This window comes from Heloderma suspectum, chromosome 16, assembly GCF_057233095.1.
Source record: "Heloderma suspectum isolate Gila_16-S chromosome 16, 16-S_ref, whole genome shotgun sequence".
Lineage (NCBI taxonomy): Eukaryota > Metazoa > Chordata > Lepidosauria > Squamata > Helodermatidae > Heloderma > Heloderma suspectum.
The window spans coordinates 9,965,482-9,978,697 of NC_139473.1; the positions used below are offsets into that span (position 1 = coordinate 9,965,482).

A 13,216-nucleotide genomic window follows, 5' to 3' on the forward strand; every position below is an offset into this window, starting at 1 on the left:
GCAGAGGATTTAGTTAAGACAGAAAGGCAATATAGCATGGTGGATAAAAACTGATGCTTTAAAAAAATCCCAAAAATCTGATTAAAAAAAGATAAATTGGATTTGCTTTCTGCCCGGTAACTATCAAACCTTGCTTTGATTTATCAGTCATGGCATTTCGTAAAGCAGAAAGGAGCAACAGTAGGAAGAAAAAGAGAAAAGACAACATTGCCCTGTGTGCATCGTTCTGTATTCCCGTATTAAGGATGCAATTCTATAACCACTTGCCTGGGAGTAAGCCCCACTGAAGTCAATGGAATGTCTTTCTGAGGAGACATGTACAGGACTGTGCTATTGACCTCAAACTGTAACAGGTACTGGTCATTAGAAAGACCCTATATGGGAATATTTTAAAGACATTCCCTCATAGGTTAAAAAGGAAAGCATGCAAAATATATACAGTGACACAAACAAATGCAAAGCCTGCTTGTAAGAATGAAACAGCGCAATGCTCACTCTGAAGTTTACCCTTTAATACTCGATTTAGCTGTAAATTAACATGCTTTAGTGGTCAGATTTGCACCACTGTTGAGGAAATATATGGAAAAGTTTCAATGGGAAAAATTATTCAAATCAGTGATTTAAATAGACTTTTTCTTGCTGGTTTAAATCACTGATTTAAATTGCCTTGCTTTAAATCAATCCACCCTATCTTTGACCCAGTACAATAAAATCCTAACTGTAAGCTAAAAAGGTCAGTTGGTTTTGCCCAAAGTCTCCTTGAAGCGAACGCATACAAGGTGGCTTTGTAAGTCACATCAGGGCAAGAACCTTCTAGGAAAAAACCTGAAGATTTCTTGATCTGAGCAGCTTCTTAAATTGAACAAAATGCACACTTATGTGGGAGTAAGCTTCAAAAGCATGTTCAAAGGAAACACACAATACCAGCGTCGTCTAATGTTATACTCCAACAAAAGCGACACTTGGAAACTAATTTTTTGCTGGAATACTTGTAAATATATTATGACATGACAACTTGACACCACAATGTTCCCTTGGACCAGGTTCTCACATAACAACTGTACTCTGGTACAGGTTGAGTATGGGCTGTCGTTAAATCATGGGCTGTCATTATGTGTGAACCCTGAGGCAGCCAACCACGAACAACCTAGAGTTCAAAACTCAACAACAAACCATGGGTTCTCTTCCTGGGTTATTTGTGGCTAACAACCCATAGTTAAACCAAAGTGCAGGGTTCACATGTAACGACAACCCATGATTCAACAACGACTCATACTCTGGGTTGTTGTTACATGCAAGCCAGGCCACAGTATTAACGGGGTGAAAGGAAGGACTGTTGGCAGACTAATTTTAGCATGCCTAAAGAGCTGTGTACATAATTATACATGCTTCCTAGATAGACTCACCTGACAAGTTAATCAGAATTTAAATTCTGGATTTGACTAGCATTGCATCCATTCGAGCGGCCTAGCTTGTTTTGTACTGCATTCATTGCAGCATGTTATTCATTCTATGAAATTGTGCATTTGGGGAAAGATTTTTAATTCTGGAAATGTTTTCCACCCCTCGTTACTGCCCTATGCCTTGCATCAGAACCTGTGCTCCATTTTAAGGTATCCAGTAAAAGGTCATTTTTACCACTCAGTTTTTGCTGGTGAGGAGTATACACGGTCGCGAGAAACACAGAACACCTGTCAAGGAGAACTGAGACAAACCACTAACATCAGGTTAATAAATAACCATTTTTAGTAGTTTCAGGTTGATAGCACCTGGATCAAAGGACCTGGAGCTTCCACGGCAGGAAATACACACATCAGGCAGATAGCTGCCTAACCCTACGTGCTTGGGTTATATCAACAGCCCTGTGAGAAAGAAGATGGAGAGAGAGAGACAGGATCAGGCAAAGGGAACATCAGGGCCTGCTCCAGTAGGACTCCCTCCCACGCTGAAATGAGAGGGCAAGCAGGCCCATCGCGCCAGCCCTGGTGCAAGTCCGTGTAATGTTTTCCACTTCCCTCCTCATCACTTTTTCCTTGTGTCTCGTGTCTTTTTTAGATTGTAAGACTGTGGTCAGTGACTATCTTGTTGAATGACTAACTGTAAGAGCCTCTGGAAGTCTTTCTGCCTAAGGACTGGCTGTGGGGGAGAATACTTTATTTATCCAGATAGATTTGGGGTCATAACTGACCAGAGTAAGGAGTGTAAAATATAAAAGCCGCCCCTCCCCAAACCGGTGTCACTTCATGTGCCATCCATCCTCCTCCACAAAGGTTAGAGGTTTTGCGGTGTTTCAATACCCTCGGAGATGATATCTGCTCCCCCCTACCCGTCCCAATTTGCAGGCTTAGCATAAGGACAATAAAAAAGGTAAAGGTGTCCCCAGCCAGTCGTGTCCGACTCTAGGGTGCGGTGCTCATCCCAGTTTCTAAGCCGAACAGCCAGCGTAGTCCAAAGACGCTTCCGTGGTCATGTGGCCAGCATGACCGAACACCGAGGTGCATGGAACGCTGTTACCTTTCCCGCCGAGGCAGTACCTATTTATCTACATGCAATTTCTTGCTTTCGAACTGCTAGGTTGGCAGAAGCTGGGACTGAAGACGGGAGCTCACTCCGTCACACAACACTTGGGTCTCGAACTGCTGACCTGCCAAACCTTCCAGTCTGCAGTTCAGCGTCTTAACCACTAAGCCACCGCAGCCAATAAACCTCACCAGTGCTGGAGGGGGAAAGAATTTAGTTATTAAATTTATGTATCCCCACCTGGCAAATGCACTCGGAGTGGTACATAGTCATAATGAAACTCAGCCAAGGCGCTGTTGCATGTTAATCCCTGGGCACTGGGGAAGGGCTGTAGCTCAGTAGCAGAGGAACTGCCATCTATGCAGACAGTCGGTCTTTAAGATCTCCGGGACAGGTTGTTCTCTCAGCACCACCACTGCCTTCAGAGGCGTGTTTGGTGGGGACACAAGACAGGGCCCTCTCGGTGGCGGCTCCCAAGCCGTGGAACTCCCCGACGAGGGAGGCTAGGTTGGCTGTCTCTCCACCGGCAGCTGAAGACGTTTTTGTACAAGCAGGCCTTTGGTATGTAAGCTGGTCTGCTGGGTTGAATGCTGTTTTTATTCTGTAAAAATTGGGCTTTTATTTGTGCTTTTAAGGCGCAACCCTATGCCTATTTAGACAGAAAAAATACGTGAGACTGTTGGACTGGGTGCCGGGAGATCTGGGTTCTAGTCCCCACTTGGCCATGGAAGCTCACTGGGTGACCTTGGGCCAGCCAGAGACTCTCAAGCCCAACCTACCTCACAGGGTTGTTGTTGTGAGGATAAAATGGGAGAGGAGGATTATGTATGCCGCCTTGAGTTCCTTAAGGAGGAAAAAAGGTGGGATATAAATGCAATAAATAAATATTTAGACAGAAAAAGGGTCTACGACTCCTAGCACCCCCCAAGCCACCCAGGCCCAGCATGCCCCATTCTGGCTAGGGCACGCTGGGAGCTGTGGGCCTTTTTTCTGTCTAAACATACATAGGATCGTGTTCTTAATGTATTTTATTATTGTCTGAATCAAGTTTTTATTTGTCCAGGACTGTAAGCTGCCTTGAGTGCCATTTTCTTGGTAGAAAGGCGGGCTACAACTGAAACAAAGAAATAACCAAGTAAGGTTTTATCCCTGGCATAACAGGTAGTAGGTGATAGCAAACACCTCTCTCTGCTCAAAATCATGGAAAACTGCTGCCAGACAAAGTCTGACTTAGGCCTGGAAGAGTTGTTCTCACTTCTTTAATACAGCTGGGTTTTTTTTTTTCATTATGCTGGAGTTAGTCAAATGTATCTCATTTTTTAAAACTATGAAGTCACTGGGGTTTCTTTGACCAGACTAAGAGGATTTTTGTTTTTGCAAATGGAGAAGGTTACGTCATGGCAGTTCCTCCAAGCCAGACTTCCCCCATAATTCCCATGGCCTAGCCATACTGGCTAGGAATTATGGGTGCTACAGCCCAACACATCTGGAGGGCACCAGGTTGGAAAAGGCTGCTTTAAGCAATTCCTTGATGAATGTTAATTTCTAGGCACTTAAAGACACGCTCGACGTTAAAGGGCAGCGATATTGCGGAATGCCAAGTGATGAGTCCACAATCATTTCCACCCCTATCCGTACAATTCCAACTCATCTTCTAGTACACGACATGCATTCCTGCTGCTATTGCTAAGAGCCTGCTGGAATCCCCTAGGGAAATAACCCCATGCTCCAGGAAGTACGGCGCACCATATTGGCTAAGACAGCATCCCCCTCCCACCCCTAGCTTTGTGTTTTAATTGCAGTTTTATCTTGCCCTTCCTCCAACAGTTGCAGAGTGGAACACGTGCTTCCCTCCCTCCACTCCCAATTTTATCCTCACAACAACCCTGTGAGGTAGTTTAAGTTGCGTGAGTGCAGATGGCCTGTAAGGTCACCCAAGGAGCTTCATGGCTGAGTGGGGATTTGAACCTGGCTCTCCCAGTCCTAGGTCTGACACTCCATCCACTATGCCACACTAGATCTCCATGTGTGGACCCAGTTTCAGGCCACAGTTGATAAAAGGAATGTTCCTTGTATAATTCATGCAGGTGTAGTTACACTTCTTTGGGGAAACTACAAAAAAAGAATCGTTTTAAGTCAATGTAGCCCTGGGAGCATAGCATTTGGGGTCGCACTCTTAGAACCAGAGCGCAAATCCAGTTACAGCTTTTACCCATTTTAGCACCTAGAACATTTCGCCCTCCACAGGTAAAGTGAAAATGAACGCCATCAGGGTACTGTACAAGGACGAACAAACACAGCAGCAGCACTACCACAACTCCGTCACGGAGATAAGAGAGGGATAATATTCCACTTAAATGCTCCTTTATACAGGCTTGCATAAAGGAACCAAAGTCACAGAGCACAGTAACGCCAGAATTTACCTCTCCCAGATCTCAAGTCGTTTTTCTTCCTTTCCCCCCAGCAAGCTTCTAACCCTCACTGTTCCAAATACACATTTCAATGTTTGTGAGCAAGGCATGACAAAACCGCAGATGGCAAAAGAGTTGCCAAATAAAATTCCTTGTCAGCCAAGAAGGGGGATATACTGAGGTTTACTGCACACTGGTAGCTACGCCGTATCATTCCGCACACTCATCTTCTTGCAAGCCCACCCATTCCCAGAAGTTGTGGAAATCTGCATGATTTCCACAGGCCACAGAGTCCAGCTTCTGCGCTCATAAAGATTTAACTCGCTCACAGATGTAGCGTTAGTTTGTGTGCGAGTGCGCGCCGTTTACACATGATAAAGAATCGGCCAAGAATTCAGTCCACACTCTCGCACACGCGCACGTGTTTTAAGAAGTGAAACTTTCTCTGCCGGGATTAAGCACTCAGCCTCCATTTTGCTTGCACTGATCACAGCACAGCATTCTGCGGCCTAGGCCAAGCATGCTAGGCCTATCACGCTCCCCTCTTGCTGCTTCGAAGCATTTCCTTGTTTTTTTATTTGTCCATCGCCTCTGCCCCGAAGGAGGGAGGGGTTCCTTTTTCAGAGCAGATGGCCTTTGCCTAGCCAAACTGCTGATTCGCAAAAGCAAGCCAAGAAGGCAGAGAAAAGGCCAAGAAGGAACTCTTGTGGGATCAACTTCTTTACATAAGATCCTATGAGCTTCTGTGCTACACAGGACTCGCCCCAAGTGAGTACGTTCCCAGCTATGGAGTGAACCAAGGTCACTTTGCACAAAATGTTTTTCCTTGCTTCGGAGATAAATCATGAACTAGTCAAGTGTGACAGGCCAAGAGTGCGGTTCAACTTCCCCCCTTAAAGGGAGGAGGCTGTCCTTCACTTCTACCTTCGCTTTTGATTTGTTCGCCCCACCTCTCTTTTGACACTATTGCGTGATCAGTCCCGGTATTATGAGGAGGCCCCCATGCTACTTTACAGCCGAACTAGCCGCCCAGCCTTTACTTGAAAGCCCGTGAGCCAATAAGAAGCATCACAGTGCCTTCAGTCTTGATTGGCCCCAACTGCTCTGACATCACACAAGGCTAGAGAGCCAGCTGCTTTAATGCAACCCCAATCCCTCGTTTTGAGGCCCATGAGCAAACCTGGACTACAACCAAGTAGCACTACAGTATGTTTACATCATGGGCTTTTGAGCAGCACTTTGCAGAGGGAGTTGGAAGCCTTATTTCAGAGGACAAAAACACTTGTGTGACATAATAGCTAGCGTCTGACTAGTATTGGGGAGAGCCCAGTTCAAATCCCCCACTCAGCCTTAAAAGTCACCTTGGGCCTGTCAGACTCTCTCAGTCTAGCTCTGCTAACGGAATCGTGGTGAGGATCAAATGAGGAGGTAAGGAACAACTTTGTACACTGTGCTGAGAATGCAGGAGGAACAGAGGTACATAAATGTAGCCAACAGTAAAAGGAAGAAATATAGCCAACAACAACCTATCTGTACACTATATCCAACATCTAAAGTCCTCTTCCAGGAGCTTCCCCCAAGGGAGGCTCAGAAGGTGGCAACAAGGGAGAGGGCCTTCTCTGTGGTGGCCCCCTAATTTTGGAATGTTCCCCCCAGCAAGGCCTGCCTGGAGCCAGCATTATCTTTTCAGCGCCAGGTGAAGACCTTCCTCTTCTCTCAGGTGTTTGGCAGCATATAATGAGACTTTAATCAGGCCCTGGATTTTTCTTAGCGTTGATGGTTTAAAATTGTTTTTAGATATATGTCCTCAGCGTGCATGCTGCCTGTTTATGTTTTTATCAAAATGGTTCTACACTTTGTGTAATGTATTTTTAAACATTTTCCAGCTTTGTAAACGACCCAGAGCGCTTCAGCTAAGGGTTGGTATAGAAATGCAATCAATCATTAAAAAAAAAAAAAAACAACCACCACCCTCACTTGCGGCTAAAATAGGGTGAGATATTGGGGCACTTCAAGGCACACCCTGAATTATGCAATCCAGTAGATGAGGGATGCTGAACTATCAGCCCATGAGTCAAATTTCATTTTGGAGAAGCTCTCAGGGTTGCAGTCCAGAAGTGGGCAGGGCCAAAAAAAGGGGGTGAAACAAAAATACCCAAATACAAGCCTATTTTAGAGTAAATCTCTTACTGTCAATAACTATGCCTTAGGAGAGGCACTTCAACCTTTTAGAATGGGGAAAAAACATGCGGGAAAGCCAGGAAGCCACCAAATTGGCGGTTGGGCCAGACCCGGCCTCCGCTTGGATGGTTGGGGGAAAGGGAATTCCCGAAGCCAGACCCGGACTCCGCTTGGGCCAGATTTGGCCCATGGGCCTCAGGTTCAACACCCCTGCAGCAGACAAAGCATACAATGGGCTTAAATCTGGGTGCAAACCCCAGGGCAGCCATGGACTCATTGAGTACCTACCTCAGACCATCTTGTATCCTCAGTCCCTCAATCTCTAAAATGGAACAATATAATCTCCAAAGGTTACCAAGAAAGAATGAGAGGTCTTACCGCCGAAGCCTTAAAGGCAAAGAAGGATGCACACACAACAGAGTCAGCAAACTATAATTATTCTGTGCGTCCCTAAAAATCCTCGCCTAGCTCTTTTACACCGCCTTCACCACCTGAGAAGTTATACCAAGTCCCTGCCATTTAAACTAGCAAGACAGAAAATTGGCGAGGCAGCACAATCAATTGCCAACACAGACCCAGGCAGGACCATGCCTCTTTCTGGAAGAGCTGCTTGCCCCAGTTTGTGGTTCAGTGCTAAAGCACACGGCCAGCGTAGAAAGCATCTAACTTGATACACCCCTGCCTCAGTCGCCCCTACCCCCTGCCAATCCGTAAAGTGATAACAGAAGCATCCTACATTACAAACACTGTTGGCAGAATAAAGTAGAACTCATGGAGCACTTTATAAATTCAAAACACGAGAGGTAGCACCAGTTTCCGTCTCCAAGCTGCTCCAAAGTTTCGCAATCATGCGATGTTAGTGGCTAGAGAGTTGAACTGGGACACGCGTGGGCAGCTCGCGGCCCTCCTGATGTTTTGGCCTACAACTCCCATGATCCCTCACCATTGGCTGTGCTGGCAAGGGTTGATGGGAGGTGTAGGCCAAAACATCTGGAGGGCTGCAAGCTGCCCACCCCTGGATTAGGACCTGGGCAACTCAGCCATGAAGCTCGCTGGGTGACTTTGGGCCACTCACTTATCTCTCAGCCTAACATTCCTCACAGCGTTGTTGAGAGGACAAATGGGGAGGGAAGAACCATGCACACCACGCTCAGCATTTTGGAGGGCAGGATAAAGTTCCCCAGGTACCAGTTGCAACCTACGTCCCTTTGTCAGCTTAGGTGAAACATGCCAAAGGCTAGTTCCATTCCATAGCTGTCCAATGAAGCACAACCTGAAATGACACACAGGGGACATTACCAGTAGCTACTTGCAGAAGTATAGGAGTCCAATCGTTGTCTAGAAAAAGTGAAATATTTTATTTTTAAACGTGGCTTTATTTTGGGAGGTTGGTACATGAACGTTCCAGTATTTGCTAGTTTTCTATATATTCTACTTATCTGGACAGATTTTGCACACTTACAAAAAAAGATACTTTCCCCAGTGAATGGCTTGGGAGCAGCTGAGGCCGCAGCAAAGCAGGTGTGTGGGCCAAAATCGACCACTTGGATTTAAAGCACCAGGTACCCTATGCAACAGTGGGATGTCCTGCGTGTGGGTTTTCCGTGGGCAGCTGGTTGGCCACTGCGTGAACAGAACGCTGGCCCAGATGGGTCCTTGATCTGATCCAGCAGGGCTCTTATGTTCTTATGATGTAACTTTCTATAAAACAGTTTAGGAATTTCTTGAAGGGTGAGGTACAAATCCCTAAAATGTATAAATATTAACATAATTAATACCAGTTTCCACCCCCAGAACACCCAACAAGGTGCTAAAGGATTAATGGGAGGGGGGCTTGATTGAGGTGTATTAACCAGCTGTGAAGAAAGTGGAGACATAGATGTTCCCACCACCCTCTCATAATTCTAGAACACAGGGTGATCCAGTGAAGTTGGCAAAGACCAAAATACGCAGCTAAACCTTGCATCGTTTAACAGCACATGGTTAAACTATGGGAATTCAGTGCCACAAAATGTGGTGACGGCCACCAACTCAGGAAGTCTGAAAAGGGGCTCAGACAAGTTAGCGGAGAATTAGGGTAACGCTATATGCCACCTCCAGGTTCAGACTACCAGCTGTTTCCATGTCCTGTTGGGGACATCTAGTTGGCTCAGTCTGTGCAATCTCCAGTCAAAAGGATCTCAGGCAACTGGACTCAGAAAGACCCTTCCCTGAGGATCCTAAGAGGTATTGCATGAAGAAACGCTGGGATTCACCGCAATGCCCAGCAGCTTCGATGGCATTAAAGGGGGATTAGACAAATTCACAGCTAAGGACAAGTCTATCAATTGCAAAAAATGGAGCCTCCGTGGTCAGAGGCAGTATGCTGGGGCACAGTGGCAGGGGACAGCTGTTTCCTTCACGCCCTGCTTGTGGGTTTCCTGGAGGCACCTGGCTGGCCACCGGGAGAAGCAAGACAACGATTTAGATGGACCTTTCATCTGGTTTACCCCAGCGTCATGACTAAGAGTACAAGCTGTGGTCCGGGAAGCTTCCAGTTCAAATGCCCCCATCCGTAATACCAGGTAAACGACTTCGCAGGGCGGTTCTAAGCATTGCTCAAGTAACATTTCCAAGCACTCTAAAGTGAAACAGCCACCACCAGCTGCAGAACGGGCCCATTATCAGTCGCCTTCAACTACACAACACGGGAAGCACGACCGCCTCCACACTCCCCCTCCTCCAAGCAGCTCCAGGTGCACAACAAGGCTGGCCTTAAAGGCGCCCGGCTCTCCACGCAGTCAGACCCACCACATGGCCAGCGGCCGCTCCACAGTAAAAGGGCTGCTTAAAATCTGCCCGCAAGGTGACCGCTCGCTCTTGCTTGGGAACGCATGCCAGCGTTGTGGGCAGGGGGTGCTCCAGGCGCAGCAAAGCCGGGGGCTTCCTTCCTCCTCTCCCCGCCCCTGTTCCGGCTGAAGGTAGCTTGCAAGATGAAGGAAGCACATGGTGGAGCCAATGAGGAAAGCCTCGATTCCAGCGGAAGAAAGACTGGATGAGGCAGCACCGGGGAGGGAGTGACATTTCTCAAGTTACCATCTAACAGTAACCCTCCTCCAAAGAGGGAGAGTGCGACGCGCGGCAGCGAGGGTGACCTCCAGCAGTCACTTATGCCAGGGAGAGAGCCCTGTAATCTCGTTTGGAAGGAGAGAGGGAGAGAGAGAGCGCACGCTCGCTTACTAGCCAGCTAACTAGGCCTTGCTTGAAGAACCCTTGGGACCAGCTAGGCAACAGCAATCTTTAGAAGAGAAAGCAAGCACAGGGGTGTGCATGACCTTGTCCCGGGAAAGTTTTCGCTCCCCGTCTCCCCAAGCTATTTCCACTCCTACGGTGGTGGAAGGCAAAGAGACCCTGAACTTGGCCCTTGTTCACAAACCCCTTTTGTTACCATCATCGCTGAGCTGTATTTACACGTCACCTGTCACTCAAAAGCAGCCCCACCGCGGTTTACAGAAAAACAAACCAAACGCATCGACTTTAGCACTGATCTACTGATTTAGAAAAAACGCGAGTGATGGGCACACGGGATGCATTACAGCAGGGCATTCTTTAGCCTTGCTGCTGCATTTACAATCAAGGCACTTCCCGAAAAATATTAACGTATCCTTAAGGTAGAAGTCTTTGCTGATCCACATTAAATAAGTGGAAGAACAGTAGGAGGGTGTGGCAATTCCTCTAGAGGAATTCGTACACTCCATCTGGCTCAAACAAATGTCATAGCAAACACACCCCAGCTTGTTTTTATTCCTTGTATTTCCTCTGTTTGGGCCAGAGGCTTACAAGTCAAGAGCTTTTAAATCCAGAGGAGAGCCTATTATTTCCGTTGATTATTCGTTCCTCCCTCAAAGTATTCATTCTCCCAGCATAACCACTGGAGACAGCGAGCTTCACACCTGAAAACGCATTTTAACTTAACTTGCCACCACCGAAATCTGTCACATGTCGAGTCCCACGATGCAACGACCCCACCCCCCAGAAGAGCCACAACCAGCCCCTTGCACCACTCAACACACCACCCGCAACTCAACACCACTTTGGATTTTATATAGCATTTGCAGTCTGAGGGCTCAACAACACAACAGCCCTGTAGAATAGACCATAAAAAGCAACACAGAAGCCACAAAGCAAGCTAGGTTTGAATCGGGTGTTTCTCGATCCCTAACATGCACTTTTACGTCTCCACGCCATACCAGATCTCCCTCCCGGGGAGGGAAGCAATGCGTAAGCGTATCACGGGGAAGGTTACCTCGGGTGCCCTGGAGGACATGCGAGGGGGCTAGAAAGCAGAACAACAACTCACACATTTCAGTCCAACCCAGTGACTCTTTTAGGAGCCCAGAGAAGACACAAATCTCTGTGTGTGCATGTGCGTGCATGTGCGTGCTTGCTGGCGCCAACTTCTGGGTAGGCCTGACACCTGTTCCTCCAAGGCTTGAATTATCTTCGCCTCCCCAATACTAGGAAGGTCACAATCTCCACATGCCGCACTAAAGAACCTCTGGCCAGATGTCCTTGTGGCTTTGTGCAGCACCTGGCGCTCGACACAGCGTTTGGCCGTAAAGCACAAACGCCCATCCCTGGGGTGAAACACACGTCTCCTCCTCCTCCTCCTACTACTACAAAGACAGCGAGAGCGAGAGAGAGAGGAAGCTGCAGGAAAAAAGTGCTAGTGCAAAGAAACCGACAAAGGAGACCGTGCAACAGGGCACGTGGGAAGCGGGAGAAGCCAGGCAGCGTTCATGGCAGCGCTGCTGGGCTAAGGGCGGATCGCGGCAAGGGAGGAGAGGCGCAGTTCTCCGTTCAGCGCTGCCCGTGGCGCTCTTCTGAACACGCACAACGCGTGATAACCGGCTGGACGATGGTCGGGGGAAAGGAGGGCGGAGCGATGCTTAACCAGGGTTAACCCCCTGCCCTCCTGAGGCACGCGGCTCCTGTCCCAGGGCCCGCGCCCCGCGTGAACGCCAGGGGGAGGGCGACCCAGAGCCCGGCAGGGCCGGACGGGGGGCCACGCGCTGGGCAGCCGGGCCGCCCGGCCGCAGCGGGGAAGCTCAGGCGGGCGCGAGGCTGCCCAGGCCTGCTCCTGCGCCCCTCTGGCGAGGCAGGCGGCGCTTCCCCTGCACGCCGCGGGGCCGAGCGCGCCCGCCCTCCGGGGAGGCGCCGCAGCGGGGGCGAGCGGGGGACGCGGCCTCCATATGCGCGAGGGAGCGCGAAGGTGAAAGCGGAGCCCTCTCAGGGCGGGCAGCGCGCGGGCGCCGCCGGAGGCCCACGTCCTCCCAGGCACGCGGACCGCTGCCCACGCCGGCTGAGTCGGCAGGAAGCCCCTCCCCGCCCCGGGAGCGGCGCATGAGGACTAGCGCCTTAAGCCCGCCGCGGAAGCCGCTACTCACGATCCGTCCGGCGGGGCTCGCCCGCCGCCGCCGCCTCCTCCGCCGCCTCCTCCGGGCTGTCCCACCCCTGGTGCCGGTGCCAAGCCCCCGTGAGCCGCTCCCTGCCCCTCCGCCCGCCGCGGGCCGCTCAATCGTCCCCCCACGTGTCGCCCCGCCGGGCCTTTCGGAACGCTGAGACATTCGACCGATATACACAACGTTCCATTCGCCCCGCCCACCGCTCGCTCGGCGTTCCAGCCGCCCCGCCCCCTCCGCCCGCCCGCCCCCTCCTTCTTCTCCTCCTCCTCCTCCTCCTCCTCGGCGGCTGCTCGCGCGAGACCCCCGGGGGGAAGCCACGCCCCCTCGCTCGGCCGGGATGGCCAGTCAGAGGGCGAGAGGAAGTAGGGGCGGGCGGCGGCGCGTGCGCATGCGCGGCGAGAGCGCGCGCTTCCTGGCGCGAGGCGGGCCTCGGCCTGAGGGCCGGGCCGGGCCGGGGCGCTGAAGACCCCCTACGGAGGGGCTCCTCTGCGCGTGCTTACTCGGGAGTAAGCCCCGCCGCCCCCCAGGGAGGCTCGCGCCCAAGTCAGCGTGCACAGCGTTGCCACCTCAGGGAAAGAGCCCACGGAAGCCCTACTTTGAGTAGACCCGTTCAAATGTCTGGGACTGAGGTTAGGCCTGACTAACCTAAATCCCATTCAT

General features: G+C 50.0%; 1 protein-coding gene across 5 annotated transcripts in view; it reads right to left on the bottom strand.

Annotated features, from left to right (window-relative positions):
• Positions 1–12,765, bottom strand: part of AKAP1 (A-kinase anchoring protein 1) — a 53,399-nt gene extending 40,634 nt beyond the window's left edge. Inside the window, exon 1 of one of the 5 annotated variants that reach the window (XR_014786151.1) lies at positions 12,539–12,622. The gene's annotated coding sequence lies outside the window, so the exon portion shown is untranslated. Of the gene's footprint in view, positions 1–9,902; positions 10,210–11,451; positions 12,244–12,538 lie in introns of those variants that run through there. The other 4 variants (XM_084822905.1, XM_084822908.1, XM_084822907.1 and 1 more) reach the window with 4 other exon arrangements.
• Between the last annotated feature and the right edge of the window lie 451 nt (positions 12,766–13,216).